Here is a 12,116-nt window from a genome sequence, read left to right as displayed (position 1 = left end):
TCAGGAGCTGAAGAGGGGAAGGAGTCCTGCAGGGACAAGAGACTTCCTGCTATTGTCATAGAGCAGAGAAAAGAGTAGAATTAACTGGGTAAAAAGGCAAAATGAGCAATTAAAAGTGCACAGTGCTATATAATATGATGATTGTAATATATTAAGAGGACAGAAACTTTGAAAGGAGGAGGAGGAGGGCTTCTTTAACTAAAGTTTAGCTATTACTCTTTATATATATCAAAAAATAAAATAACAAAAGTAATTACAAACATAGCATTCCCTTAACTTTACTCATTGTTGCAGAAATGTTGCTATATGTAACATTATTTAAAGAGAGATTCTCACTCTAGACAGTAAAGCTGTGGCTAGACAGTCTTTTTCCATGACACAGATTGAGCGGCCAAATATTCTACGCTGCAGCATAATGCCGGTGAGTGTGGCTGTACTGCGACAAGACTACTGTATCAAGCTAATAGTAAGGACCAGTTGGATTTTTTGTGACTTGTTAGTTGTGGTACATCCACATTATGCTGCAATTTAGCAGCCACACAAAGCAAAATTTGTCCATATGACCCGTGCAGTGGGCAAAATCGCCATCTACCCAAGCCTTATTGCTTATCCACAAGCATGCTCGACATGTGCAGACATCTCTTTATTTATTCTTAACCTTCATGTGATGCCTATGAGCTGCCCCCGCCAGGCAGGAAGAGGGGTTCCCATTACAGAGATAGTTGAAGGTCCTGTGGACCTGCCATCAATGTCTGGTGAAAATACCTGTTAAAGGGAACTTGTCAGCTGATTCATGCTGCCAAAACCGCCTACCTTACAAGACTGACGTGATGCAGAATAGACCTGTCAATCTAGCCAGAGAAACCTGAGAGGACATGCCTCTTGGACTAATCACCTTGTCCTCGTCCATGTTTTATACTATGTTATTCTTTTAGAGTAAAACATATGTTTGTAGTGCAGTAGCTGGTCTGGGACTCGTGCTGCCGGGGCGGTGGGCAGCATGTATCAGCTCACAGGTTCCCTTTAATACACTAAAATATTATTCACTGGACGAATAAAAAAAATCACAGATCTGCATAAATACTGACCTGTCCCCAGCCATACATATTGCTATGAGTCTGGGAAGGGTTCACTTATGAGAAAGCAGAAAGCGTGCCTGGAAAATAAAACAAAAGTAGATTAGAAGTCCAATATAGTATTTTATAATCATGTGTTTTCTTGGGTATCATTATCTGTGAAAAAGTGTCAAGTTAAAACACAAAGCGTGGGTCAGATAATAATATACATGTCTAGCAATCAGGAGGAAGATGTTCGCCTTGCTTCCTTCTTTCATGTTCTACACGATTCTTACATATATAGACAGTTTTTTGTTATCCATTCACAAGATATTATTCATTATATTGCTCATCACTGGCCGTTCTCTCACCTCTTTCCCCAACTTAATTAACCATCCCCCATCCCCCAAACCGACCTACAAACTGAGTTGTGGTGGCGATAAAACCTGAATTATTATAGATAGTCGGATCCTGTAATTCTCTGCTTCCTGAAAATGGAAAAAATGTTTAATTTAATTTTAAAAAATGCCCCTAGTGCCATATGTGGAGGCAGGGAAGGGTTTTTTCCCCTAATATAGAGCTATATGTGGTCTAGAGCAGCAAATCAGGGGGATGATCACTGTAAAAGATGAGAGCCGGCAGCACCATTTTATTTTAACCCATTCACCCCCTGGCGATTTTCCGTTTTCGTTTTATCCTCCCTTTCTTCCAGGAGCCATAACTTTTTTTTTATTTTCATTCTGCCGCATAGTGTACTGGAAAACGGGGAAAAAAATTCCAAGTGCAGTGAAATTGCACCTCCACAATGTTTTTTGTTTTTTTTTATTTACCATGTTCAATATATGGTAAAACTGATCTGGCAATTTACTTCTCTAGGTCAATACGAGTGCATAGATACCAAACATGTACAGAATATAAAAATACCAGAAATATGGACAATACCAGGGACCATAATCCCAAAAAGTATATGGAGAACTCCCAATACAGTTAGGAAACAAAAAGACGAAAAATGGAGTATGTTGACCTCAAAATATATATGAAATAGTAAAAAAAGCCTATTTAATTAAAAATGTAATTTTATTGAAAAAGTCAAAAGAATTAATAGGCAACATTACAATAAGTAATCAGACCAAAAATTAGTAGTAGGTCACATGGTGAGGACACAAAAAATGTGATAACGTGAAAGACACCTAAATGTCATAGGTAATGGGGTAGCAAAAGAAGATTTAGTTAAATAGATGGCTTAAAGTTAGTCATCCATAAATAAAAATTCATTCAAAAGATCTGAATGTAGTAATATGGTATAGCCACTAGATGGCACCCAAGTACAATTGTGTACAAAAACCCATTTAAATAGGGGCCAGTAGCACAGTAAGGGCAGGGACACACTGCCGTATTTCACATCCGAGGATGGCATGGTAAACCTGGTACTGGCCGGCACCGCTCCTGACCTAAGCTTGACAGCTACATAGAAATCCATCATGCTGTCATACTCAGGTCAGTCCATTCAGTGCGATGCGATCATCATCGCACGAGTTATACGGCCCGTGTGTCCCTGCCCTGAGGAAGGAAATCAAATGACACGGGCCATTTTCCGAGACCTACAGTACAGACCAAAAGTTTGGACACACCTTCTCATTTAAAGATTTTTCTGTATTTTCATGACTATGAAAATTGTACATTCACACTGAAGGCATCAAAACTATGAATTACCACATGTGGAATTATATACTTAACAAAAAAGTGTGAAACTACTGAAAATATGTCTTATATTCTAGGTTCTTCAAAGTAGCCACCTTTTGCTTTGATGACTGCTTTGCACACTCTTGGCATTCTCTTGATGAGCTTCAAGAGGTAGTCACCGGAAATGGTTTTCACTTCACAGGTGTGCCCTGTCAGGTTTAATAAGTGGGATTTCTTGCCTTACAAATGGGGTTGGGACCATCAGTTTTGTTGTGCAGAAGTCATGTGGATACACAGCTGATAGTCCTACTGAATAGACTGTTAGAATTTGTATTATGGCAAGAAAAAAGCAGCTAAGTAAAGAAAAACGATTGGCCATCATTACTTTAAGAAATGAAGGTCAGTCAGTGCGAAAAATTGGGCAAACTTTGAAAGTGTCCCCAAGTGCAGTAGCAAAAACCATCAAGCGCTACAAAGAAACTGGCTCACATGAGGACCGCCCCAGGAAAGGAAGACCAAGAGTCACCTCTGCTTCTGAGGATAAGTTTATCTGAGTCACCAGCCTCAGAAATCGCAGGTTAACAGCAGCTCAGATTAGAGACCAGGTCAATGCCACACAGAGTTCTAGCAGCCGACACATCTCTACAACAACTGTTAAGAGGAGACTTTGTGCAGCAGGCCTTCATGGTAAAATAGCAGCTAGGAAACCACTGCTAAGGACAGGCAACAAGCAGAAGAGACTTGTTTGGGCTACAGAACACAAGGAATGGACATTAGAACAGTGGAAATCTGTGCTTTGGTCTGATGAGTCCAAATTTGAGATCTTTGGTTCCAACCACCCTGTCTTTGTGCGATGCAGAAAAGGTGAACGGATGGACTCTACATGCCTGGTTCCCACCGTGAAGCATGGAGGAGGAGGTGTGATGGTGTGGGGGTGCTTTGCTGGTGACTCTGTTGGGGATTTATTCAATATTGAAGGCTTACTGAACCAGCATGGCTACCACAGCATCTTGCAGCGGCATGCTATTCCATCCAGTTTGCGTTTAGTTGGACCATCATTTATTTTTCAACAGGACAATGACCCCAAACACACCTCCAGGCTGTGTAAGGGCTATTTGACCAAGACGGAGAGTGATGGGGTGCTACGCCAGATGACCTGGCCTCCACAATCACCAGACCTGAACCCAATCGAGATGGTTTGGGGTGAGCTGGACCGCAGAGTGAAGGCAAAAGGGCCAACCAGTGCTAAGCATCTCTGGGAACTCCTTCAAGATTGTTGGAAGACCATTTCCGGTGACTACCTCTTGAAGCTCATCAAGAGAATGCCAAGAGTGTGCAAAGCAGTCATCAAAGCAAAAGGTGGCTACTTTGAAGAACCTAGAATATAAGACATATTTTCAGCTGTTTCACACTTTTTTGTTAAGTATATAATTCCACATGTGTTAATTCATAGTTTTGATGCCTTCAGTGTGAATGTACAATTTTCATAGTCATGAAAATACAGAAAAATCTTTAAATGATAAGGTGTGTCCAAACTTTTGGTCTGTACTGTATAACGTTTTCATTTTTCAGGATATGGGGCTGGGTGAGGGCTTATTTTTTGAGCCCTGAGCTTCATTAAAATATTGCCATGACTAATTACAATATTGTTTTTAGAACAGAAAAAAAACCTGAGTACAAAATGGCATAAAAAGTTACAGTTTTATTTAATCAATCTGTAACTAACTTCCATTAATATATCCATAATATAAATATAATGCATGACAAGAAAGTGCAATGTGCTGGAAGAAAAACGCAGTCCACCTGCAAGGGCATATCATACCCCAGCTACAAAGAGTCCATATACATAGTGCGGTATCTTTCCAGAGATATACTGGATAGAATAAGGCTATATATTCCAAGTGGAGCGCCGAAAAATGTATAACCCAAACCCAGGTTCACCAGATGCTTATCACAATTGTATATGGGGTCCAGGGGGACGCGGGGGACAGGTGGCAAAGGTGTCTCCTCTCTCCAGTATATCTCTGGAAAGATACCGCTGGTGGCCGCCAGGTGGAAGTTCTCACTTGCAGAGCTGCTCCATCTACTTGTCATGACTGGTGCTTGTACTGCACATCTGCTTCCTATTGATTTGAATAGGAGGAGGATATGCAGAACCCTGCAGCAGCCACTACAAGTAGATGGTGAAGCTTAGCAAGTGAGTACATCCGGCCGGCGGCCATCGCTGCCACCGATAACAACTGATCGGCAGGGTTGCCGGGTGTCGGACCTTGGCCGATCAGACATTGATGACCTTTCCTAAGGGTCGGCCATCAATGTTAATGTAGTGGACAACCTATTTAATGCAAACTAAGTGATGGCATGTAAATAGGTAAATTTGCGCTGCACTAAGGACCGGGATTGGGGAAGATCTCTCACTGATAAAATTAGTGCGCTGAATTTAAGTTGGTCAATACATATAATTAAAAAGATTAGTTTATTAGATATAAATGAGAGTTAACAATAAAAGGATAGAAGCATAAAATTAGGATCATATGATTTAGAGTAAAACAGTAGATATAAGGGTAAGGTCCCAGTTGAGATCCAATATGATCCGGTTGTTTTAGAGGGGTACACAATAGGATGTGGTAGTCGAGGTCTTCTGCTAAAGAGAGGGGAGTAAAGAAGAGATGAATGAGTGGACGCAGTGATGGCTGTTGAAATTACTGAGGAGTTAAGGAAGCGGCGATAATTACCTGAAGATATTGGTGGTTCTGAGGAATGTACACAGGTGGCGGGGTCGTCCACGTATGTTTGTAGGAGAGGCTAATTTTTTAAAGAAATGAAGCAGAATTAAGTAACCCAACTAGCCAGTGAGAGTAAATATATATTTGTTTTTGAATATTTACCAGTTGTAGAATGGAGGTGGTCTTTATTGAAGTATGGTGCTGAGGGTTTTAGGACCAGTAGGTAGGACAGCAATGGTGGAGGTTTCTTAGTTTGAACCTGGGTAGATAGGTAAGTAAATGTAAAGGTGGCTGGATAAAGTGGATACTAATAAGGTCAGGAAAAGTACTTGCTTTTGAGGAGAACGTCTGTGTCAACCAATGCGTTCTGTGGTAGACGTGTATATAACTATTGTACAGGATGTCTGAAGGTGTAAATTCACCAGTCAGGTTGTACTGTAGAGGGACGAGCTCTGAAGGTGCTATTGCGATCTAAAGGATAGAGTAAGCATGAGTCAGTGTGGCTTAATTCAATAAGTGGTTATTGGGGGCCAGTGGAATTTACCTGTAGTAGTATAGAGGTATAAATGAACCACTGCGTTGTGCTGCTAGGCACTGTGAGGCACCCAGATGGATGAGAGATGAGGCTCAGCTAGGCTGGAGGTTACGTTGTGGAGAGCTGTGCCGTCTGTATTGAGTGACGGAGATGTACGGCTTACCTCCGTTCCGTAATGCTTGGCTTGTCTCCCCTAGGTGAAAAGGTTGCAGCGGTGGAGAGAGGGGGCGAGGAGTGTGGGAGCAGAGTCCCGGCCGGTGACTCGTGCTCCATAGTTTCCTCGCGTACTGGTGCTGCGGTAGTGCAGGGCCTTTCAGGACCTGGCGTGACGTCACGGTCACGTGTGGAGCACGTGATCTAGTATGGATACGGTGTGGCAGAAGGACCAATTCCGACGCGTTTCGAAAGCTGCGGCTTTCTTCATCAAGGATGGTGCAACTTCTGCCTATGGTCCTTTATATAGTTGATGTCCATTAGTTTTAATTGATAGGTCAATCCTCATTAAGAGATCGATTGGTAAGCGTTCATTAGTCATTAAGACCCCGTCTCACATAGCGAGATCGCTAGCGAGATCGCTGCTGTGTCACGGTTTTGGTGACGCAACAGCGACCTCACCAGCGATGTCGCTATGTGTGACACTTTGCAGCGATCAGGCCCCTGCTGTGAGGTCGCTGATCGCTGCAAAGTGTCCTGGACCATTTTTTGGTCGTTGCCATCCCGCTGGTCAGCACACATCGCTGTGTGTGACCAGCGGGAGCAGCGATCAGGCTGGTAACCATGGTAAACATTGGGTTACTAGGGGCACACGCGCACCTAGTAACCCGTTGTTTATCATGGTTACGAGCCTGCTAAAGTGAGCGGTAACCTCCCGCTCACCGTAGCCGAGTGGTAACCATGATAAACAACGGGTTACTAGGTGCGCGTGTGCCCCTAGTAACCCAATGTTTACCATGGTTACCAGCCTGCTCCTGCTTCAGCAGGCTGGTAACCAGGAGCAGGACATCGTGGAAAGATTCTTTCCACGATGTCGCTGCTCCCTGATCGTTGGTGAGCCTGCCTGTTTGACAGCTCACCAGCGACCACATAGCAACGAAGCAACGATCCCTGACAGGTCGTATCGTTGTCGGGATCGTTGCAGCGTCACTAAGTGTGACGGGGCCTTTAAAGGCAAAGATCTCAATCTCAGTATTGAGTCCCTTTGGCTTCAATGTGTCCATTTCAAAGATCCAGAAGCTTTCCTTGCGCGACATGCTCTTGATATAGTCTCCATTTCGCCAGTTTTTTGATACAGTTTGTATCCCCATTATCTGGGTGCCTTCTATATTACCCCCATGTGTTTCTGAATAGTGTACAGATAGGGGGTGATTTTTAATGTTCCGTAGATGTTCATTAATGCGTTTGAACATAGGACGTTTGGTGCGTCCTATGTATCTCTTTCCACATGGGCATTTTAAACAATAAATGACACCTGGTGTTGAACATGTAATAAAGTCAGTAATGGGATATTCTTTTTGTGGCGTTATAATAATTCTTTGTTTAGAGGTGAGTGAGTGTTTGCAAGCCTTGCATTTTTTTTGCATGGAAAGAAACCTTTCAGTTTTTTTGTGAGTATGTTGGAAGTATTGTTCAGATTAAATGGATTTCTCACTGATGGGGCAATTAGCTTGCCCAAATTTTGAGCTTTTCTGAAAACAAATCTCGGATTTGGTGCTAGTTTGCCGCCCAAGATTTTGTCATCTTTAAGTATGTCCCAATGTTTTCTCACAATTTTAGATGGATGTTGGAATTGTATTTGTCACGATAACAACACCCACTCTTGGGTCAGACCTTGCAGCTCTCTGGCGCCCCCTTATCCTGCTGGTCAAACACGGTATTGACAGAGGATAAGCACGGGTGCAGCTGCTCTAATTTATGTCGACTATTGTGACACGTGATGTGACAGGACGTATATATACCACCAGTTCCTTCCAGGAACGTATATATACCTCCGACCAGCCACCCTCAAACCACAATATCACATAAATACTGGTATACTGCCACCACCGATCGCTTAACAGGTGGATCGGGTACCGGGTAGGTAACGTGAATTAGCGGGTGAGGAACGTGTTTGCTCGACATAGGACAAGAAGAAAGAAACTGGTAAATAATTAATGATTTACTCCCAAAAGGTGGGCAGTGTTTACAAAATATATACAAGATATTATAAAGGAGACAATTTACATGTATGCATAAACAGTTATTAAAATAAAAGGGATAAGTAATAGCAAAACCTGCTTCACAAGGTGATGGTCTCAGATTCTGTGGGGGGGACGGCTCCCCAGAAATTAGACTTGATTCCTTCACGCAGCGTGTAGTGCATGCGTCGGCGTCCCTGGTTGGAATGGGTTGAAAAATGGCCGATCTGGTTTTTAGCAAGCAGCCAAAACTCTGGGGAACACCCCTTATTTACCTTACAAGGGGGCTCGGCTTTGCGAGCCCACCCGGCTGCAGAAGACCTAAAAAATCCTTCAGATTCCATATGTTGGTGTGGGGGGGTCCCACATCCAAGAGGGAGACATCATCTTGACCGTCACCAATATTCATGAAGATAGATATTAAATATGAAACCTCTATGACGCTCAGACGCTCAGAATCCATTATCTCAGTTCCCGGTCCTTCCTCAGTTATGCAAGTTATACTATTGTAATGGGAAAAAGGTGAGCATTCAAAAAACGTGGTTCCGATGTTTCTGTCAGACCTGTGCGTGATTAAAATTGGCATAAAACGTTTGTACAATTAAACAATGGGATTTTTTGGAGGGATTTTCCGGTTTGTACCAGCGCTTGCCCTGGACTGAGGTTTTATGGCGGGTCATAAAAATTCCTGGTTTGGGGAAAAGCAAAAGTGAGTTCTATGTCTTCACTTACAAACAGATAGGGGGTGGGTTTTTTTTTTCTTTTTTAAAACATCTCTCATTTTTTACAACTCGGGCAAAAATACCTTTTGCCTGACACCTCCCCCTTTTTGACTGCGCTATGGAGGTAGGACCTTCTGGTACTCCTCCAAGCGTATGTCTGGAGGCTCCCCTCGCCGGGACAACCCATCGGCATTGCCATGCTCACTGCCCCTGCGGTGTTGAACGGTAAAGTCGTACTGCTGGAGGGTGAGGCTCCAGCGTAACAACCTTCCGTTGGCACCTGACATGGTGTGCAGCCAACTCAGGGGGTTGTGGTCAGTCACGACAGTGAAGGGGCGCCCGTACAAGTAAGGCTGTAAGCGGTTGAGGGCCCATACCATGGCCAGGCACTCCTTCTCTATGGTGGAATAGGCCACTTCCCTCGGCAGCAGTTTCCGGCTTAGGTACAACACGGGGTGTTCTTGGTTCCCCGAGTCGACCTGGCTGAGTACAGCACCGAGGCCAAACTCACTGGCGTCGGTCTGTACTAAGAGTGGCCGTGTGCCGTCGACCGCCTTTAGTACAGGAGAGCTGCTCAGGGCAGTCTTCAAAGCCCTAAAGGCCACCTCGCATTCATCCGTCCATTTGACGGAATGGGGTAGGCTCTTCCTGGTGAGGTCTGTCAAGGGCTTCGCAAGGCTACTATAGTCCTGCACAAAGCGTCTATAGTACCCTGCGGTGCCCAAGAAGGACTGCACCTGCTTCTTGGTCCTGGGGGTGGGCCAGGACACGATAGCGTCCACCTTCCCAGGCTCTGGCTTCAGAGTACCCCCACCTACCCGGTGCCCCAGGTAGTGGACCTCGTTCATGCCCATCTGGCACTTTCCCGGCTTGATGGTCAAGCCCGTCTGGTGAATGCGCCCGAGCACCTGCTGCAGATGCTCGAGGTGATCCTCCCAGGTGGGACTGAAGATGGCAATGTCATCCAGGTACGCCACTGCGTACCTCTCCAGTCCCTGGAGCAGGTGGTTGACCATTCGCTGGAACGTGGCAGGGGCATTTTTCATGCCGAAGGGCATGACCGTGGATTCATACAATCCGAAGGGGGTGATAAAGGCGGACTTCTCCTGGGCCCCGGGGCTCAAGGGAATCTGCCAATATCCCCGACTCAAATCCATAATGGAGAGATAGCTCGCGCTGGCTAACCGCTCCAGCAGCTCCTCAATGCGTGGCATTGGTTGTGCGTCAGAGGCGGTGATAGCGTTGAGCCCCCTGTAGTCCACACAGAACCAGGTGGTCCGGTCCTTCTTAGGCACCAGGACTACAGGTGAGGCCCACGCGCTCTTGGACCGCTTAATCACCCCCAACTGCAGCATCTCCTCGACCTCCTGGCGCATGACATGCTGCACCTCGTCGGAGATTCGATAGGCTGTCCGCCGGAGTGGGGCATGATTCCCGGTGTCCACTTCATGGACCGCCACTTCAGTCCTGCCAGGCAGGTTGGTGAACACTGCTTGGAAGGGTTTCAGCACTGCTTGCATCTGAGACCTCTGGTCTGCGGATAGCAAGTCGCTTAGCTCTACATCCTCTAGGGACCCGCTGGCCTTCGCTTGGGCGAGCATGTCCAAGAGGGGGTCATCCTCCCCATCCTCGGGCAGGTTGCAGACCGGTAGGACGCAGGTTCCACGTTCTTGATGAGCCTTCATCATATTAACGTGAAACGCCTTCCGCCTACCACGCTCGTGGTCCAGTGTGATCACGTAGGTGACCGGGTTGAGCTGTTGGTGAATGACGTACGGGCCTTCCCAGGCCGCCTGAAGCTTGTCCTTTGGTATGGGGACCAGCACCCACACCTTCTGACCCACCTGGTAGGTCCGTTCTCGGGCGTTCTGGTCGTACCAATGCTTCTGGTCAGCCTGGGCTTGCGCCATGTTGTCATGCACCAACTGCGTCAAGGTCTGCATCTTGTCACGGAAGCGCATGACATACTCCACGATGGACACTCCTGGGGAGCTCGGCTCTTCTTCCCAGAATTCCCTTATCAACCCAAGGGGTCCTCGGACACGCCTGCCATACAGGAGCTCAAAGGGGGAGAACCCCGTCGAGGCCTGTGGAACCTCTCTGTAAGCAAATAGCAGGTGTGGGAGGTAACGCTCCCAGTCGCGACCCTGGGTCTCAACCAGCATTTTTAACATCTGTTTGAGGGTACCGTTGAATCGCTCACACAAACCATTGGTCTGTGGGTGATACGCACTCGATACCAGATGCTGCACCTGCATTTTCTTACATAGGGCCTCCATTAAGTGTGACATGAACTGAGTCCCCTGGTCGGTAAGCATCTCCCTGGGAAATCCTACTCGCGAAAAGATGGCCAAGAGGGCGTCCGCCACCTTATCCGCCCTAATTGAGGACAGGGCTACTGCCTCCGGATACCGGGTAGCATAGTCTACCACGGTAAGGATGAAACGTTTTCCAGAGCTGCTGGGTGTGGCCAGTGGTCCCACAATGTCCACAGCAATCCTCTGGAAAGGCTCCTCTATCACTGGCAAAGAGATCAGGGGGGCTTTGGGGGCCGGCCCTGACTTTCCCACTCTTTGACACGTGGTACAGGAGCGACAGTAGTTCACCACATCTGTCCTCATTTTGGGCCAATAAAAGTGATGAGACAGCCGGGCCTTGGTTTTGCTAACCCCCAAGTGTCCAGCGAGTGGAATTTTATGGGCGATCCGCAACAACTCGTCCCTGAATTGGTAGGGGACGACCAGCTGTCTTTCCCTCAGCCACTCCTGTTGGGGTGTACAGGGAACTGTCTCCCGGTACAACCTCCCTTGGTCCCAGAATACCCTCTCCTTATCAGACTCGGAGGTGGGCTTCTCAGCGAGGCTCTTTAACGTCTCCAGGCTAGCATCTGAGTGCAGAGCTGCCTGATACTCCTGGCTGGAGGAAGCCAGAAGTGAGGTTAAGGCCACGTCCTCACTAGGACCCTCTGGGACCGGCTCTGGGTCCATACCTGATCCTGTTATTCCTCTGTCCGAGGAGGGTCCAGAAGGCAGGGCGTTACTTGCATTCTGGGCACTCTGACTGCGGGTAACAGCGGCTATATAGGCCGTCTCCCCGGGGAATAACACCGTCTCATTAGCCTGAGAGGCCATGAGAACTACTTCTCCATCATCCTCCATTACCTCAGGCACAGTGCTACGTATGCGGCAGCTACCATCAGCCAGGTCACCTTCTGTTGTGAC

At 46.4% G+C, this 12,116-nt stretch overlaps 1 pseudogene; it reads right to left on the bottom strand.

Moving 5' to 3' along the window:
- Window positions 1-12,116, bottom strand: part of LOC141155382 (protein transport protein Sec23A-like) — a 77,020-nt pseudogene that overhangs the window by 17,212 nt on the left and 47,692 nt on the right.

This window comes from Phyllobates terribilis, unplaced genomic scaffold (assembly GCF_046119375.1).
Source record: "Phyllobates terribilis strain yellow unplaced genomic scaffold, ASM4611937v1 Scaffold_7__3_contigs__length_470593459, whole genome shotgun sequence".
In the NCBI taxonomy this organism is placed as follows: Eukaryota; Metazoa; Chordata; class Amphibia; order Anura; family Dendrobatidae; genus Phyllobates; species Phyllobates terribilis.
The sequence above is the reverse complement of the archived record's forward strand: the minus strand, read 5'-3'. Positions and strand labels throughout refer to the sequence as shown.